At 48.5% G+C, this 16,863-nt stretch overlaps 28 non-coding genes across 28 annotated transcripts; all 28 read right to left on the reverse strand.

Annotated features, from left to right (window-relative positions):
• Positions 1-42: 42 nt before the first annotated feature.
• On the reverse strand, positions 43-161 carry LOC127141164 (5S ribosomal RNA). Its single transcript, XR_007811693.1, has one exon. It is a non-coding gene; the product is annotated as a 5S ribosomal RNA (ribosomal RNA).
• A 481-nt stretch (positions 162-642) lies between these two features.
• Positions 643-761, reverse strand: LOC127141175 (5S ribosomal RNA). Its single transcript, XR_007811704.1, has one exon. It is a non-coding gene; the product is annotated as a 5S ribosomal RNA (ribosomal RNA).
• Positions 762-1,256: 495 nt separating this feature from the next.
• On the reverse strand, positions 1,257-1,375 carry LOC127141187 (5S ribosomal RNA). The gene has a single exon (XR_007811715.1). It is a non-coding gene; the product is annotated as a 5S ribosomal RNA (ribosomal RNA).
• A 482-nt stretch (positions 1,376-1,857) lies between these two features.
• Positions 1,858-1,976, reverse strand: LOC127141191 (5S ribosomal RNA). Its single transcript, XR_007811719.1, has one exon. It is a non-coding gene; the product is annotated as a 5S ribosomal RNA (ribosomal RNA).
• A 480-nt stretch (positions 1,977-2,456) lies between these two features.
• Positions 2,457-2,575, reverse strand: LOC127141192 (5S ribosomal RNA). Its single transcript, XR_007811720.1, has one exon. It is a non-coding gene; the product is annotated as a 5S ribosomal RNA (ribosomal RNA).
• A 495-nt stretch (positions 2,576-3,070) lies between these two features.
• Positions 3,071-3,189, reverse strand: LOC127141165 (5S ribosomal RNA). The gene has a single exon (XR_007811694.1). It is a non-coding gene; the product is annotated as a 5S ribosomal RNA (ribosomal RNA).
• A 481-nt stretch (positions 3,190-3,670) lies between these two features.
• LOC127141166 (5S ribosomal RNA) lies at positions 3,671-3,789 on the reverse strand. The gene has a single exon (XR_007811695.1). It is a non-coding gene; the product is annotated as a 5S ribosomal RNA (ribosomal RNA).
• Positions 3,790-4,270: 481 nt separating this feature from the next.
• Positions 4,271-4,389, reverse strand: LOC127141167 (5S ribosomal RNA). The gene has a single exon (XR_007811696.1). It is a non-coding gene; the product is annotated as a 5S ribosomal RNA (ribosomal RNA).
• Positions 4,390-4,870: 481 nt separating this feature from the next.
• LOC127141168 (5S ribosomal RNA) lies at positions 4,871-4,989 on the reverse strand. The gene has a single exon (XR_007811697.1). It is a non-coding gene; the product is annotated as a 5S ribosomal RNA (ribosomal RNA).
• A 481-nt stretch (positions 4,990-5,470) lies between these two features.
• Positions 5,471-5,589, reverse strand: LOC127141169 (5S ribosomal RNA). The gene has a single exon (XR_007811698.1). It is a non-coding gene; the product is annotated as a 5S ribosomal RNA (ribosomal RNA).
• A 481-nt stretch (positions 5,590-6,070) lies between these two features.
• On the reverse strand, positions 6,071-6,189 carry LOC127141170 (5S ribosomal RNA). The gene has a single exon (XR_007811699.1). It is a non-coding gene; the product is annotated as a 5S ribosomal RNA (ribosomal RNA).
• Positions 6,190-6,685: 496 nt separating this feature from the next.
• On the reverse strand, positions 6,686-6,804 carry LOC127141171 (5S ribosomal RNA). Its single transcript, XR_007811700.1, has one exon. It is a non-coding gene; the product is annotated as a 5S ribosomal RNA (ribosomal RNA).
• A 482-nt stretch (positions 6,805-7,286) lies between these two features.
• On the reverse strand, positions 7,287-7,405 carry LOC127141172 (5S ribosomal RNA). The gene has a single exon (XR_007811701.1). It is a non-coding gene; the product is annotated as a 5S ribosomal RNA (ribosomal RNA).
• A 478-nt stretch (positions 7,406-7,883) lies between these two features.
• Positions 7,884-8,002, reverse strand: LOC127141173 (5S ribosomal RNA). Its single transcript, XR_007811702.1, has one exon. It is a non-coding gene; the product is annotated as a 5S ribosomal RNA (ribosomal RNA).
• Positions 8,003-8,497: 495 nt separating this feature from the next.
• Positions 8,498-8,616, reverse strand: LOC127141174 (5S ribosomal RNA). The gene has a single exon (XR_007811703.1). It is a non-coding gene; the product is annotated as a 5S ribosomal RNA (ribosomal RNA).
• Positions 8,617-9,111: 495 nt separating this feature from the next.
• On the reverse strand, positions 9,112-9,230 carry LOC127141176 (5S ribosomal RNA). Its single transcript, XR_007811705.1, has one exon. It is a non-coding gene; the product is annotated as a 5S ribosomal RNA (ribosomal RNA).
• Positions 9,231-9,709: 479 nt separating this feature from the next.
• On the reverse strand, positions 9,710-9,828 carry LOC127141177 (5S ribosomal RNA). Its single transcript, XR_007811706.1, has one exon. It is a non-coding gene; the product is annotated as a 5S ribosomal RNA (ribosomal RNA).
• Positions 9,829-10,307: 479 nt separating this feature from the next.
• LOC127141178 (5S ribosomal RNA) lies at positions 10,308-10,426 on the reverse strand. Its single transcript, XR_007811707.1, has one exon. It is a non-coding gene; the product is annotated as a 5S ribosomal RNA (ribosomal RNA).
• A 481-nt stretch (positions 10,427-10,907) lies between these two features.
• On the reverse strand, positions 10,908-11,026 carry LOC127141179 (5S ribosomal RNA). The gene has a single exon (XR_007811708.1). It is a non-coding gene; the product is annotated as a 5S ribosomal RNA (ribosomal RNA).
• Positions 11,027-11,521: 495 nt separating this feature from the next.
• Positions 11,522-11,640, reverse strand: LOC127141180 (5S ribosomal RNA). The gene has a single exon (XR_007811709.1). It is a non-coding gene; the product is annotated as a 5S ribosomal RNA (ribosomal RNA).
• Positions 11,641-12,135: 495 nt separating this feature from the next.
• On the reverse strand, positions 12,136-12,255 carry LOC127141190 (5S ribosomal RNA). Its single transcript, XR_007811718.1, has one exon. It is a non-coding gene; the product is annotated as a 5S ribosomal RNA (ribosomal RNA).
• A 478-nt stretch (positions 12,256-12,733) lies between these two features.
• Positions 12,734-12,852, reverse strand: LOC127141181 (5S ribosomal RNA). Its single transcript, XR_007811710.1, has one exon. It is a non-coding gene; the product is annotated as a 5S ribosomal RNA (ribosomal RNA).
• Positions 12,853-13,334: 482 nt separating this feature from the next.
• Positions 13,335-13,453, reverse strand: LOC127141183 (5S ribosomal RNA). Its single transcript, XR_007811711.1, has one exon. It is a non-coding gene; the product is annotated as a 5S ribosomal RNA (ribosomal RNA).
• Positions 13,454-13,930: 477 nt separating this feature from the next.
• LOC127141184 (5S ribosomal RNA) lies at positions 13,931-14,049 on the reverse strand. The gene has a single exon (XR_007811712.1). It is a non-coding gene; the product is annotated as a 5S ribosomal RNA (ribosomal RNA).
• A 480-nt stretch (positions 14,050-14,529) lies between these two features.
• On the reverse strand, positions 14,530-14,648 carry LOC127141185 (5S ribosomal RNA). Its single transcript, XR_007811713.1, has one exon. It is a non-coding gene; the product is annotated as a 5S ribosomal RNA (ribosomal RNA).
• A 493-nt stretch (positions 14,649-15,141) lies between these two features.
• On the reverse strand, positions 15,142-15,260 carry LOC127141186 (5S ribosomal RNA). Its single transcript, XR_007811714.1, has one exon. It is a non-coding gene; the product is annotated as a 5S ribosomal RNA (ribosomal RNA).
• A 480-nt stretch (positions 15,261-15,740) lies between these two features.
• LOC127141188 (5S ribosomal RNA) lies at positions 15,741-15,859 on the reverse strand. Its single transcript, XR_007811716.1, has one exon. It is a non-coding gene; the product is annotated as a 5S ribosomal RNA (ribosomal RNA).
• Positions 15,860-16,339: 480 nt separating this feature from the next.
• Positions 16,340-16,458, reverse strand: LOC127141189 (5S ribosomal RNA). The gene has a single exon (XR_007811717.1). It is a non-coding gene; the product is annotated as a 5S ribosomal RNA (ribosomal RNA).
• Positions 16,459-16,863: the final 405 nt, after the last annotated feature.

Genomic DNA, 16,863 nt, shown 5'->3' on the forward strand with positions numbered 1-16,863 from the left:
AGAGGAAGCGGCATTCTGCTGCTGTAAGATATGGGGACAAAAAGCTTACGGCACCTGGTATTCCCAGGCGGTCTCCCATCCAAGTACTAACCAGGCCCGACCCTGCTTAGCTTCCGAGATCAGACGAGATCGGGCGCGCTCAGGGTGGTGTGGCCGTAAGCCACAGCGGCTGCTGAAGACAGACCCTTTATACGTGCCAAAATAACACTGGCAGATCTGTTATTTCACATAGCAATCAACAATAATGGGGATTTTCTCTAACAGTCAACAGCAAAACTAAGAAATAACTACTCCACCCAACAAGAATTTTCCGTATGGCCTGATCAAACATTTGGCTCTGTTCCAAGTCCATTTTCGTCCGAAATTGCTCAAAACGTACATCGGTGAGCCACACGTCCTTGTGGACGACGTATTGGGTCATTGTGCCCAAAACCCAGACTGCGCTCATTCATTCGGCAGCAGTGCAGACTTTACAGAGGTGACTTTCCAGCGCCTAATACCCGATTGCCGAAAGCGACGTGACATAAAACAGAAGTGCAAAACAGAGCGTGAAATACAGGCTGCAAAATAAAAGTAGTTTTGGCGTGCCCTGTCTCAACTACAGAGGAAGCGGCATTCTGCTGCTGTAAGATAGGGACAAAAAGCTTACGGCACCTGGTATTCCCAGGCGGTCTCCCATCCAAGTACTAACCAGGCCCGACCCTGCTTAGCTTCCGAGATCAGACGAGATCGGGCGCGCTCAGGGTGGTGTGGCCGTAAGCCACAGCGGCTGCTGAAGACAGACCCTTTATACGTGCCAAAATAACACTGGCAGATCTGTTATTTCACATAGCAATCAACAATAATGGGGATTTTCTCTAACAGTCAACAGCAAAACTAAGAAATAACTACTCCACCCAACAAGAATTTTCCGTATGGCCTGATCAAACATTTGGCTCTGTTCCAAGTCCATTTTCGTCCGAAATTGCTCAAAACGTACATCGGTGAGCCACACGTCCTTGTGGACGACGTATTGGGTCATTGTGCCCAAAACCCAGACTGCGCTCATTCATTCGGCAGCAGTGCAGACTTTACAGAGGTGACTTTCCAGCGCCTAATACCCGATTGCCGAAAGCGACGTGACATAAAACAGAAGTGCAAAACAGAGCGTGAAATACAGGCTGCAAAATAAAAGTAGTTTTGGCGTGCCCTGTCTCAACTACAGAGGAAGCGGCATTCTGCTGCTGTAAGATAGGCAGGAAAAGATGGGGACAAAAAGCTTACGGCACCTGGTATTCCCAGGCGGTCTCCCATCCAAGTACTAACCAGGCCCGACCCTGCTTAGCTTCCGAGATCAGACGAGATCGGGCGCGCTCAGGGTGGTGTGGCCGTAAGCCACAGCGGCTGCTGAAGACAGACCCTTTATACGTGCCAAAATAACACTGGCAGATCTGTTATTTCACATAGCAATCAACAATAATGGGGATTTTCTCTAACAGTCAACAGCAAAACTAAGAAATAACTACTCCACCCAACAAGAATTTTCCGTATGGCCTGATCAAACATTTGGCTCTGTTCCAAGTCCATTTTCGTCCGAAATTGCTCAAAACGTACATCGGTGAGCCACACGTCCTTGTGGACGACGTATTGGGTCATTGTGCCCAAAACCCAGACTGCGCTCATTCATTCGGCAGCAGTGCAGACTTTACAGAGGTGACTTTCCAGCGCCTAATACCCGATTGCCGAAAGCGACGTGACATAAAACAGAAGTGCAAAACAGAGCGTGAAATACAGGCTGCAAAATAAAAGTAGTTTTTGGCGTGCCCTGTCTCAACTACAGAGGAAGCGGCATTCTGCTGCTGTAAGATAGGCACAAAAAGCTTACGGCACCTGGTATTCCCAGGCGGTCTCCCATCCAAGTACTAACCAGGCCCGACCCTGCTTAGCTTCCGAGATCAGACGAGATCGGGCGCGCTCAGGGTGGTGTGGCCGTAAGCCACAGCGGCTGCTGAAGACAGACCCTTTATACGTGCCAAAATAACACTGGCAGATCTGTTATTTCACATAGCAATCAACAATAATGGGGATTTTCTCTAACAGTCAACAGCAAAACTAAGAAATAACTACTCCACCCAACAAGAATTTTCCGTATGGCCTGATCAAACATTTGGCTCTGTTCCAAGTCCATTTTCGTCCGAAATTGCTCAAAACGTACATCGGTGAGCCACACGTCCTTGTGGACGACGTATTGGGTCATTGTGCCCAAAACCCAGACTGCGCTCATTCATTCGGCAGCAGTGCAGACTTTACAGAGGTGACTTTCCAGCGCCTAATACCCGATTGCCGAAAGCGACGTGACATAAAACAGAAGTGCAAAACAGAGCGTGAAATACAGGCTGCAAAATAAAAGTAGTTTGGCGTGCCCTGTCTCAACTACAGAGGAAGCGGCATTCTGCTGCTGTAAGATAGGGACAAAAAGCTTACGGCACCTGGTATTCCCAGGCGGTCTCCCATCCAAGTACTAACCAGGCCCGACCCTGCTTAGCTTCCGAGATCAGACGAGATCGGGCGCGCTCAGGGTGGTGTGGCCGTAAGCCACAGCGGCTGCTGAAGACAGACCCTTTATACGTGCCAAAATAACACTGGCAGATCTGTTATTTCACATAGCAATCAACAATAATGGGGATTTTCTCTAACAGTCAACAGCAAAACTAAGAAATAACTACTCCACCCAACAAGAATTTTCCGTATGGCCTGATCAAACATTTGGCTCTGTTCCAAGTCCATTTTCGTCCGAAATTGCTCAAAACGTACATCGGTGAGCCACACGTCCTTGTGGACGACGTATTGGGTCATTGTGCCCAAAACCCAGACTGCGCTCATTCATTCGGCAGCAGTGCAGACTTTACAGAGGTGACTTTCCAGCGCCTAATACCCGATTGCCGAAAGCGACGTGACATAAAACAGAAGTGCAAAACAGAGCGTGAAATACAGGCTGCAAAATAAAAGTAGTTTTGGCGTGCCCTGTCTCAACTACAGAGGAAGCGGCATTCTGCTGCTGTAAGATAGGCAGGAAAAGATGGGGACAAAAAGCTTACGGCACCTGGTATTCCCAGGCGGTCTCCCATCCAAGTACTAACCAGGCCCGACCCTGCTTAGCTTCCGAGATCAGACGAGATCGGGCGCGCTCAGGGTGGTGTGGCCGTAAGCCACAGCGGCTGCTGAAGACAGACCCTTTATACGTGCCAAAATAACACTGGCAGATCTGTTATTTCACATAGCAATCAACAATAATGGGGATTTTCTCTAACAGTCAACAGCAAAACTAAGAAATAACTACTCCACCCAACAAGAATTTTCCGTATGGCCTGATCAAACATTTGGCTCTGTTCCAAGTCCATTTTCGTCCGAAATTGCTCAAAACGTACATCGGTGAGCCACACGTCCTTGTGGACGACGTATTGGGTCATTGTGCCCAAAACCCAGACTGCGCTCATTCATTCGGCAGCAGTGCAGACTTTACAGAGGTGACTTTCCAGCGCCTAATACCCGATTGCCGAAAGCGACGTGACATAAAACAGAAGTGCAAAACAGAGCGTGAAATACAGGCTGCAAAATAAAAGTAGTTTTGGCGTGCCCTGTCTCAACTACAGAGGAAGCGGCATTCTGCTGCTGTAAGATAGGGACAAAAAGCTTACGGCACCTGGTATTCCCAGGCGGTCTCCCATCCAAGTACTAACCAGGCCCGACCCTGCTTAGCTTCCGAGATCAGACGAGATCGGGCGCGCTCAGGGTGGTGTGGCCGTAAGCCACAGCGGCTGCTGAAGACAGACCCTTTATACGTGCCAAAATAACACTGGCAGATCTGTTATTTCACATAGCAATCAACAATAATGGGGATTTTCTCTAACAGTCAACAGCAAAACTAAGAAATAACTACTCCACCCAACAAGAATTTTCCGTATGGCCTGATCAAACATTTGGCTCTGTTCCAAGTCCATTTTCGTCCGAAATTGCTCAAAACGTACATCGGTGAGCCACACGTCCTTGTGGACGACGTATTGGGTCATTGTGCCCAAAACCCAGACTGCGCTCATTCATTCGGCAGCAGTGCAGACTTTACAGAGGTGACTTTCCAGCGCCTAATACCCGATTGCCGAAAGCGACGTGACATAAAACAGAAGTGCAAAACAGAGCGTGAAATACAGGCTGCAAAATAAAAGTAGTTTTGGCGTGCCCTGTCTCAACTACAGAGGAAGCGGCATTCTGCTGCTGTAAGATAGGGACAAAAAGCTTACGGCACCTGGTATTCCCAGGCGGTCTCCCATCCAAGTACTAACCAGGCCCGACCCTGCTTAGCTTCCGAGATCAGACGAGATCGGGCGCGCTCAGGGTGGTGTGGCCGTAAGCCACAGCGGCTGCTGAAGACAGACCCTTTATACGTGCCAAAATAACACTGGCAGATCTGTTATTTCACATAGCAATCAACAATAATGGGGATTTTCTCTAACAGTCAACAGCAAAACTAAGAAATAACTACTCCACCCAACAAGAATTTTCCGTATGGCCTGATCAAACATTTGGCTCTGTTCCAAGTCCATTTTCGTCCGAAATTGCTCAAAACGTACATCGGTGAGCCACACGTCCTTGTGGACGACGTATTGGGTCATTGTGCCCAAAACCCAGACTGCGCTCATTCATTCGGCAGCAGTGCAGACTTTACAGAGGTGACTTTCCAGCGCCTAATACCCGATTGCCGAAAGCGACGTGACATAAAACAGAAGTGCAAAACAGAGCGTGAAATACAGGCTGCAAAATAAAAGTAGTTTTGGCGTGCCCTGTCTCAACTACAGAGGAAGCGGCATTCTGCTGCTGTAAGATAGGGACAAAAAGCTTACGGCACCTGGTATTCCCAGGCGGTCTCCCATCCAAGTACTAACCAGGCCCGACCCTGCTTAGCTTCCGAGATCAGACGAGATCGGGCGCGCTCAGGGTGGTGTGGCCGTAAGCCACAGCGGCTGCTGAAGACAGACCCTTTATACGTGCCAAAATAACACTGGCAGATCTGTTATTTCACATAGCAATCAACAATAATGGGGATTTTCTCTAACAGTCAACAGCAAAACTAAGAAATAACTACTCCACCCAACAAGAATTTTCCGTATGGCCTGATCAAACATTTGGCTCTGTTCCAAGTCCATTTTCGTCCGAAATTGCTCAAAACGTACATCGGTGAGCCACACGTCCTTGTGGACGACGTATTGGGTCATTGTGCCCAAAACCCAGACTGCGCTCATTCATTCGGCAGCAGTGCAGACTTTACAGAGGTGACTTTCCAGCGCCTAATACCCGATTGCCGAAAGCGACGTGACATAAAACAGAAGTGCAAAACAGAGCGTGAAATACAGGCTGCAAAATAAAAGTAGTTTTGGCGTGCCCTGTCTCAACTACAGAGGAAGCGGCATTCTGCTGCTGTAAGATAGGGACAAAAAGCTTACGGCACCTGGTATTCCCAGGCGGTCTCCCATCCAAGTACTAACCAGGCCCGACCCTGCTTAGCTTCCGAGATCAGACGAGATCGGGCGCGCTCAGGGTGGTGTGGCCGTAAGCCACAGCGGCTGCTGAAGACAGACCCTTTATACGTGCCAAAATAACACTGGCAGATCTGTTATTTCACATAGCAATCAACAATAATGGGGATTTTCTCTAACAGTCAACAGCAAAACTAAGAAATAACTACTCCACCCAACAAGAATTTTCCGTATGGCCTGATCAAACATTTGGCTCTGTTCCAAGTCCATTTTCGTCCGAAATTGCTCAAAACGTACATCGGTGAGCCACACGTCCTTGTGGACGACGTATTGGGTCATTGTGCCCAAAACCCAGACTGCGCTCATTCATTCGGCAGCAGTGCAGACTTTACAGAGGTGACTTTCCAGCGCCTAATACCCGATTGCCGAAAGCGACGTGACATAAAACAGAAGTGCAAAACAGAGCGTGAAATACAGGCTGCAAAATAAAAGTAGTTTTGGCGTGCCCTGTCTCAACTACAGAGGAAGCGGCATTCTGCTGCTGTAAGATAGGGAACAAAAGCTTACGGCACCTGGTATTCCCAGGCGGTCTCCCATCCAAGTACTAACCAGGCCCGACCCTGCTTAGCTTCCGAGATCAGACGAGATCGGGCGCGCTCAGGGTGGTGTGGCCGTAAGCCACAGCGGCTGCTGAAGACAGACCCTTTATACGTGCCAAAATAACACTGGCAGATCTGTTATTTCACATAGCAATCAACAATAATGGGGATTTTCTCTAACAGTCAACAGCAAAACTAAGAAATAACTACTCCACCCAACAAGAATTTTCCGTATGGCCTGATCAAACATTTGGCTCTGTTCCAAGTCCATTTTCGTCCGAAATTGCTCAAAACGTACATCGGTGAGCCACACGTCCTTGTGGACGACGTATTGGGTCATTGTGCCCAAAACCCAGACTGCGCTCATTCATTCGGGCAGCAGTGCAGACTTTACAGAGGTGACTTTCCAGCGCCTAATACCCGATTGCCGAAAGCGACGTGACATAAAACAGAAGTGCAAAACAGAGCGTGAAATACAGGCTGCAAAATAAAAGTAGTTTTGGCGTGCCCTGTCTCAACTACAGAGGAAGCGGCATTCTGCTGCTGTAAGATAGGCAGGAAAAGATGGGGACAAAAAGCTTACGGCACCTGGTATTCCCAGGCGGTCTCCCATCCAAGTACTAACCAGGCCCGACCCTGCTTAGCTTCCGAGATCAGACGAGATCGGGCGCGCTCAGGGTGGTGTGGCCGTAAGCCACAGCGGCTGCTGAAGACAGACCCTTTATACGTGCCAAAATAACACTGGCAGATCTGTTATTTCACATAGCAATCAACAATAATGGGGATTTTCTCTAACAGTCAACAGCAAAACTAAGAAATAACTACTCCACCCAACAAGAATTTTCCGTATGGCCTGATCAAACATTTGGCTCTGTTCCAAGTCCATTTTCGTCCGAAATTGCTCAAAACGTACATCGGTGAGCCACACGTCCTTGTGGACGACGTATTGGGTCATTGTGCCCAAAACCCAGACTGCGCTCATTCATTCGGCAGCAGTGCAGACTTTACAGAGGTGACTTTCCAGCGCCTAATACCCGATTGCCGAAAGCGACGTGACATAAAACAGAAGTGCAAAACAGAGCGTGAAATACAGGCTGCAAAATAAAAGTAGTTTTGGCGTGCCCTGTCTCAACTACAGAGGAAGCGGCATTCTGCTGCTGTAAGGATAGGGACAAAAAGCTTACGGCACCTGGTATTCCCAGGCGGTCTCCCATCCAAGTACTAACCAGGCCCGACCCTGCTTAGCTTCCGAGATCAGACGAGATCGGGCGCGCTCAGGGTGGTGTGGCCGTAAGCCACAGCGGCTGCTGAAGACAGACCCTTTATACGTGCCAAAATAACACTGGCAGATCTGTTATTTCACATAGCAATCAACAATAATGGGGATTTTCTCTAACAGTCAACAGCAAAACTAAGAAATAACTACTCCACCCACAAGAATTTTCCGTATGGCCTGATCAAACATTTGGCTCTGTTCCAAGTCCATTTTCGTCCGAAATTGCTCAAAACGTACATCGGTGAGCCACACGTCCTTGTGGACGACGTATTGGGTCATTGTGCCCAAAACCCAGACTGCGCTCATTCATTCGGCAGCAGTGCAGACTTTACAGAGGTGACTTTCCAGCGCCTAATACCCGATTGCCGAAAGCGACGTGACATAAAACAGAAGTGCAAAACAGAGCGTGAAATACAGGCTGCAAAATAAAAGTAGTTTGGCGTGCCCTGTCTCAACTACAGAGGAAGCGGCATTCTGCTGCTGAAGATGGGGACAAAAAGCTTACGGCACCTGGTATTCCCAGGCGGTCTCCCATCCAAGTACTAACCAGGCCCGACCCTGCTTAGCTTCCGAGATCAGACGAGATCGGGCGCGCTCAGGGTGGTGTGGCCGTAAGCCACAGCGGCTGCTGAAGACAGACCCTTTATACGTGCCAAAATAACACTGGCAGATCTGTTATTTCACATAGCAATCAACAATAATGGGGATTTTCTCTAACAGTCAACAGCAAAACTAAGAAATAACTACTCCACCCAACAAGAATTTTCCGTATGGCCTGATCAAACATTTGGCTCTGTTCCAAGTCCATTTTCGTCCGAAATTGCTCAAAACGTACATCGGTGAGCCACACGTCCTTGTGGACGACGTATTGGGTCATTGTGCCCAAAACCCAGACTGCGCTCATTCATTCGGCAGCAGTGCAGACTTTACAGAGGTGACTTTCCAGCGCCTAATACCCGATTGCCGAAAGCGACGTGACATAAAACAGAAGTGCAAAACAGAGCGTGAAATACAGGCTGCAAAATAAAAGTAGTTTTGGCGTGCCCTGTCTCAACTACAGAGGAAGCGGCATTCTGCTGCTGTAAGATAGGCAGGAAAAGATGGGGACAAAAAGCTTACGGCACCTGGTATTCCCAGGCGGTCTCCCATCCAAGTACTAACCAGGCCCGACCCTGCTTAGCTTCCGAGATCAGACGAGATCGGGCGCGCTCAGGGTGGTGTGGCCGTAAGCCACAGCGGCTGCTGAAGACAGACCCTTTATACGTGCCAAAATAACACTGGCAGATCTGTTATTTCACATAGCAATCAACAATAATGGGGATTTTCTCTAACAGTCAACAGCAAAACTAAGAAATAACTACTCCACCCAACAAGAATTTTCCGTATGGCCTGATCAAACATTTGGCTCTGTTCCAAGTCCATTTTCGTCCGAAATTGCTCAAAACGTACATCGGTGAGCCACACGTCCTTGTGGACGACGTATTGGGTCATTGTGCCCAAAACCCAGACTGCGCTCATTCATTCGGCAGCAGTGCAGACTTTACAGAGGTGACTTTCCAGCGCCTAATACCCGATTGCCGAAAGCGACGTGACATAAAACAGAAGTGCAAAACAGAGCGTGAAATACAGGCTGCAAAATAAAAGTAGTTTTGGCGTGCCCTGTCTCAACTACAGAGGAAGCGGCATTCTGCTGCTGTAAGATAGGCAGGAAAAGATGGGGACAAAAAGCTTACGGCACCTGGTATTCCCAGGCGGTCTCCCATCCAAGTACTAACCAGGCCCGACCCTGCTTAGCTTCCGAGATCAGACGAGATCGGGCGCGCTCAGGGTGGTGTGGCCGTAAGCCACAGCGGCTGCTGAAGACAGACCCTTTATACGTGCCAAAATAACACTGGCAGATCTGTTATTTCACATAGCAATCAACAATAATGGGGATTTTCTCTAACAGTCAACAGCAAAACTAAGAAATAACTACTCCACCCAACAAGAATTTTCCGTATGGCCTGATCAAACATTTGGCTCTGTTCCAAGTCCATTTTCGTCCGAAATTGCTCAAAACGTACATCGGTGAGCCACACGTCCTTGTGGACGACGTATTGGGTCATTGTGCCCAAAACCCAGACTGCGCTCATTCATTCGGCAGCAGTGCAGACTTTACAGAGGTGACTTTCCAGCGCCTAATACCCGATTGCCGAAAGCGACGTGACATAAAACAGAAGTGCAAAACAGAGCGTGAAATACAGGCTGCAAAATAAAAGTAGTTTTGGCGTGCCCTGTCTCAACTACAGAGGAAGCGGCATTCTGCTGCTGTAAGATAGGCAAAAAGCTTACGGCACCTGGTATTCCCAGGCGGTCTCCCATCCAAGTACTAACCAGGCCCGACCCTGCTTAGCTTCCGAGATCAGACGAGATCGGGCGCGCTCAGGGTGGTGTGGCCGTAAGCCACAGCGGCTGCTGAAGACAGACCCTTTATACGTGCCAAAATAACACTGGCAGATCTGTTATTTCACATAGCAATCAAATAATGGGGATTTTCTCTAACAGTCAACAGCAAAACTAAGAAATAACTACTCCACCCAACAAGAATTTTCCGTATGGCCTGATCAAACATTTGGCTCTGTTCCAAGTCCATTTTCGTCCGAAATTGCTCAAAACGTACATCGGTGAGCCACACGTCCTTGTGGACGACGTATTGGGTCATTGTGCCCAAAACCCAGACTGCGCTCATTCATTCGGCAGCAGTGCAGACTTTACAGAGGTGACTTTCCAGCGCCTAATACCCGATTGCCGAAAGCGACGTGACATAAAACAGAAGTGCAAAACAGAGCGTGAAATACAGGCTGCAAAATAAAAGTAGTTTTGGCGTGCCCTGTCTCAACTACAGAGGAAGCGGCATTCTGCTGCTGTAAGATAGGGACAAAAAGCTTACGGCACCTGGTATTCCCAGGCGGTCTCCCATCCAAGTACTAACCAGGCCCGACCCTGCTTAGCTTCCGAGATCAGACGAGATCGGGCGCGCTCAGGGTGGTGTGGCCGTAAGCCACAGCGGCTGCTGAAGACAGACCCTTTATACGTGCCAAAATAACACTGGCAGATCTGTTATTTCACATAGCAATCAACAATAATGGGGATTTTCTCTAACAGTCAACAGCAAAACTAAGAAATAACTACTCCACCCAACAAGAATTTTCCGTATGGCCTGATCAAACATTTGGCTCTGTTCCAAGTCCATTTTCGTCCGAAATTGCTCAAAACGTACATCGGTGAGCCACACGTCCTTGTGGACGACGTATTGGGTCATTGTGCCCAAAACCCAGACTGCGCTCATTCATTCGGCAGCAGTGCAGACTTTACAGAGGTGACTTTCCAGCGCCTAATACCCGATTGCCGAAAGCGACGTGACATAAAACAGAAGTGCAAAACAGAGCGTGAAATACAGGCTGCAAAATAAAAGTAGTTTTGGCGTGCCCTGTCTCAACTACAGAGGAAGCGGCATTCTGCTGCTGTAAGATAGGGACAAAAAGCTTACGGCACCTGGTATTCCCAGGCGGTCTCCCATCCAAGTACTAACCAGGCCCGACCCTGCTTAGCTTCCGAGATCAGACGAGATCGGGCGCGCTCAGGGTGGTGTGGCCGTAAGCCACAGCGGCTGCTGAAGACAGACCCTTTATACGTGCCAAAATAACACTGGCAGATCTGTTATTTCACATAGCAATCAACAATAATGGGGATTTTCTCTAACAGTCAACAGCAAAACTAAGAAATAACTACTCCACCCAACAAGAATTTTCCGTATGGCCTGATCAAACATTTGGCTCTGTTCCAAGTCCATTTTCGTCCGAAATTGCTCAAAACGTACATCGGTGAGCCACACGTCCTTGTGGACGACGTATTGGGTCATTGTGCCCAAAACCCAGACTGCGCTCATTCATTCGGCAGCAGTGCAGACTTTACAGAGGTGACTTTCCAGCGCCTAATACCCGATTGCCGAAAGCGACGTGACATAAAACAGAAGTGCAAAACAGAGCGTGAAATACAGGCTGCAAAATAAAAGTAGTTTTGGCGTGCCCTGTCTCAACTACAGAGGAAGCGGCATTCTGCTGCTGTAAGATAGGCAGGAAAAGATGGGGACAAAAAGCTTACGGCACCTGGTATTCCCAGGCGGTCTCCCATCCAAGTACTAACCAGGCCCGACCCTGCTTAGCTTCCGAGATCAGACGAGATCGGGCGCGCTCAGGGTGGTGTGGCCGTAAGCCACAGCGGCTGCTGAAGACAGACCCTTTATACGTGCCAAAATAACACTGGCAGATCTGTTATTTCACATAGCAATCAACAATAATGGGGATTTTCTCTAACAGTCAACAGCAAAACTAAGAAATAACTACTCCACCCAACAAGAATTTTCCGTATGGCCTGATCAAACATTTGGCTCTGTTCCAAGTCCATTTTCGTCCGAAATTGCTCAAAACGTACATCGGTGAGCCACACGTCCTTGTGGACGACGTATTGGGTCATTGTGCCCAAAACCCAGACTGCGCTCATTCATTCGGCAGCAGTGCAGACTTTACAGAGGTGACTTTCCAGCGCCTAATACCCGATTGCCGAAAGCGACGTGACATAAAACAGAAGTGCAAAACAGAGCGTGAAATACAGGCTGCAAAATAAAAGTAGTTTTGGCGTGCCCTGTCTCAACTACAGAGGAAGCGGCATTCTGCTGCTGTAAGATAGGCAGGAAAAGATGGGGACAAAAAGCTTACGGCACCTGGTATTCCCAGGCGGTCTCCCATCCAAGTACTAACCAGGCCCGACCCTGCTTAGCTTCCGAGATCAGACGAGATCGGCGCGCGCTCAGGGTGGTGTGGCCGTAAGCCACAGCGGCTGCTGAAGACAGACCCTTTATACGTGCCAAAATAACACTGGCAGATCTGTTATTTCACATAGCAATCAACAATAATGGGGATTTTTCTAACAGTCAACAGCAAAACTAAGAAATAACTACTCCACCCAACAAGAATTTTCCGTATGGCCTGATCAAACATTTGGCTCTGTTCCAAGTCCATTTTCGTCCGAAATTGCTCAAAACGTACATCGGTGAGCCACACGTCCTTGTGGACGACGTATTGGGTCATTGTGCCCAAAACCCAGACTGCGCTCATTCATTCGGCAGCAGTGCAGACTTTACAGAGGTGACTTTCCAGCGCCTAATACCCGATTGCCGAAAGCGACGTGACATAAAACAGAAGTGCAAAACAGAGCGTGAAATACAGGCTGCAAAATAAAAGTAGTTTTGGCGTGCCCTGTCTCAACTACAGAGGAAGCGGCATTCTGCTGCTGTAAGATAGGGAAAAAGCTTACGGCACCTGGTATTCCCAGGCGGTCTCCCATCCAAGTACTAACCAGGCCCGACCCTGCTTAGCTTCCGAGATCAGACGAGATCGGGCGCGCTCAGGGTGGTGTGGCCGTAAGCCACAGCGGCTGCTGAAGACAGACCCTTTATACGTGCCAAAATAACACTGGCAGATCTGTTATTTCACATAGCAATCAACAATAATGGGGATTTTCTCTAACAGTCAACAGCAAAACTAAGAAATAACTACTCCACCCAACAAGAATTTTCCGTATGGCCTGATCAAACATTTGGCTCTGTTCCAAGTCCATTTTCGTCCGAAATTGCTCAAAACGTACATCGGTGAGCCACACGTCCTTGTGGACGACGTATTGGGTCATTGTGCCCAAAACCCAGACTGCGCTCATTCATTCGGCAGCAGTGCAGACTTTACAGAGGTGACTTTCCAGCGCCTAATACCCGATTGCCGAAAGCGACGTGACATAAAACAGAAGTGCAAAACAGAGCGTGAAATACAGGCTGCAAAATAAAAAGTAGTTTTGGCGTGCCCTGTCTCAACTACAGAGGAAGCGGCATTCTGCTGCTGTAAGATAGGGACAAAAAGCTTACGGCACCTGGTATTCCCAGGCGGTCTCCCATCCAAGTACTAACCAGGCCCGACCCTGCTTAGCTTCCGAGATCAGACGAGATCGGGCGCGCTCAGGGTGGTGTGGCCGTAAGCCACAGCGGCTGCTGAAGACAGACCCTTTATACGTGCCAAAATAACACTGGCAGATCTGTTATTTCACATAGCAATCAACAATAATGGGGATTTTCTCTAACAGTCAACAGCAAAACTAAGAAATAACTACTCCACCCAACAAGAATTTTCCGTATGGCCTGATCAAACATTTGGCTCTGTTCCAAGTCCATTTTCCGAAATTGCTCAAAACGTACATCGGTGAGCCACACGTCCTTGTGGACGACGTATTGGGTCATTGTGCCCAAAACCCAGACTGCGCTCATTCATTCGGCAGCAGTGCAGACTTTACAGAGGTGACTTTCCAGCGCCTAATACCCGATTGCCGAAAGCGACGTGACATAAAACAGAAGTGCAAAACAGAGCGTGAAATACAGGCTGCAAAATAAAAGTAGTTTTGGCGTGCCCTGTCTCAACTACAGAGGAAGCGGCATTCTGCTGCTGTAAGATAGGACAAAAAGCTTACGGCACCTGGTATTCCCAGGCGGTCTCCCATCCAAGTACTAACCAGGCCCGACCCTGCTTAGCTTCCGAGATCAGACGAGATCGGGCGCGCTCAGGGTGGTGTGGCCGTAAGCCACAGCGGCTGCTGAAGACAGACCCTTTATACGTGCCAAAATAACACTGGCAGATCTGTTATTTCACATAGCAATCAACAATAATGGGGATTTTCTCTAACAGTCAACAGCAAAACTAAGAAATAACTACTCCACCCAACAAGAATTTTCCGTATGGCCTGATCAAACATTTGGCTCTGTTCCAAGTCCATTTTCGTCCGAAATTGCTCAAAACGTACATCGGTGAGCCACACGTCCTTGTGGACGACGTATTGGGTCATTGTGCCCAAAACCCAGACTGCGCTCATTCATTCGGCAGCAGTGCAGACTTTACAGAGGTGACTTTCCAGCGCCTAATACCCGATTGCCGAAAGCGACGTGACATAAAACAGAAGTGCAAAACAGAGCGTGAAATACAGGCTGCAAATAAAAGTAGTTTTGGCGTGCCCTGTCTCAACTACAGAGGAAGCGGCATTCTGCTGCTGTAAGATAGGGACAAAAAGCTTACGGCACCTGGTATTCCCAGGCGGTCTCCCATCCAAGTACTAACCAGGCCCGACCCTGCTTAGCTTCCGAGATCAGACGAGATCGGGCGCGCTCAGGGTGGTGTGGCCGTAAGCCACAGCGGCTGCTGAAGACAGACCCTTTATACGTGCCAAAATAACACTGGCAGATCTGTTATTTCACATAGCAATCAACAATAATGGGGATTTTCTCTAACAGTCAACAGCAAAACTAAGAAATAACTACTCCACCCAACAAGAATTTTCCGTATGGCCTGATCAAACATTTGGCTCTGTTCCAAGTCCATTTTCGTCCGAAATTGCTCAAAACGTACATCGGTGAGCCACACGTCCTTGTGGACGACGTATTGGGTCATTGTGCCCAAAACCCAGACTGCGCTCATTCATTCGGCAGCAGTGCAGACTTTACAGAGGTGACTTTCCAGCGCCTAATACCGATTGCCGAAAGCGACGTGACATAAAACAGAAGTGCAAAACAGAGCGTGAAATACAGGCTGCAAAATAAAAGTAGTTTGGCGTGCCCTGTCTCAACTACAGAGGAAGCGGCATTCTGCTGCTGTAAGATAGGCAGGAAAAGATGGGGACAAAAAGCTTACGGCACCTGGTATTCCCAGGCGGTCTCCCATCCAAGTACTAACCAGGCCCGACCCTGCTTAGCTTCCGAGATCAGACGAGATCGGGCGCGCTCAGGGTGGTGTGGCCGTAAGCCACAGCGGCTGCTGAAGACAGACCCTTTATACGTGCCAAAATAACACTGGCAGATCTGTTATTTCACATAGCAATCAACAATAATGGGGATTTTCTCTAACAGTCAACAGCAAAACTAAGAAATAACTACTCCCCCAACAAGAATTTTCCGTATGGCCTGATCAAACATTTGGCTCTGTTCCAAGTCCATTTTCGTCCGAAATTGCTCAAAACGTACATCGGTGAGCCACACGTCCTTGTGGACGACGTATTGGGTCATTGTGCCCAAAACCCAGACTGCGCTCATTCATTCGGCAGCAGTGCAGACTTTACAGAGGTGACTTTCCAGCGCCTAATACCCGATTGCCGAAAGCGACGTGACATAAAACAGAAGTGCAAAACAGAGCGTGAAATACAGGCTGCAAAATAAAAGTAGTTTTGGCGTGCCCTGTCTCAACTACAGAGGAAGCGGCATTCTGCTGCTGTAAGATAGGGACAAAAAGCTTACGGCACCTGGTATTCCCAGGCGGTCTCCCATCCAAGTACTAACCAGGCCCGACCCTGCTTAGCTTCCGAGATCAGACGAGATCGGGCGCGCTCAGGGTGGTGTGGCCGTAAGCCACAGCGGCTGCTGAAGACAGACCCTTTATACGTGCCAAAATAACACTGGCAGATCTGTTATTTCACATAGCAATCAACAATAATGGGGATTTTCTCTAACAGTCAACAGCAAAACTAAGAAATAACTACTCCACCCAACAAGAATTTTCCGTATGGCCTGATCAAACATTTGGCTCTGTTCCAAGTCCATTTTCGTCCGAAATTGCTCAAAACGTACATCGGTGAGCCACACGTCCTTGTGGACGACGTATTGGGTCATTGTGCCCAAAACCCAGACTGCGCTCATTCATTCGGCAGCAGTGCAGACTTTACAGAGGTGACTTTCCAGCGCCTAATACCCGATTGCCGAAAGCGACGTGACATAAAACAGAAGTGCAAAACAGAGCGTGAAATACAGGCTGCAAAATAAAAGTAGTTTTGGCGTGCCCTGTCTCAACTACAGAGGAAGCGGCATTCTGCTGCTGTAAGATAGGGACAAAAGCTTACGGCACCTGGTATTCCCAGGCGGTCTCCCATCCAAGTACTAACCAGGCCCGACCCTGCTTAGCTTCCGAGATCAGACGAGATCGGGCGCGCTCAGGGTGGTGTGGCCGTAAGCCACAGCGGCTGCTGAAGACAGACCCTTTATACGTGCCAAAATAACACTGGCAGATCTGTTATTTCACATAGCAATCAACAATAATGGGGATTTTCTCTAACAGTCAACAGCAAAACTAAGAAATAACTACTCCACCCAACAAGAATTTTCCGTATGGCCTGATCAAACATTTGGCTCTGTTCCAAGTCCATTTTCGTCCGAAATTGCTCAAAACGTACATCGGTGAGCCACACGTCCTTGTGGACGACGTATTGGGTCATTGTGCCCAAAACCCAGACTGCGCTCATTCATTCGGCAGCAGTGCAGACTTTACAGAGGTGACTTTCCAGCGCCTAATACCCGATTGCCGAAAGCGACGTGACATAAAACAGAAGTGCAAAACAGAGCGTGAAATACAGGCTGCAA

Source organism: Lates calcarifer, unplaced genomic scaffold, assembly GCF_001640805.2.
Source record: "Lates calcarifer isolate ASB-BC8 unplaced genomic scaffold, TLL_Latcal_v3 _unitig_5626_quiver_3127, whole genome shotgun sequence".
NCBI lineage: Eukaryota > Metazoa > Chordata > Actinopteri > Centropomidae > Lates > Lates calcarifer.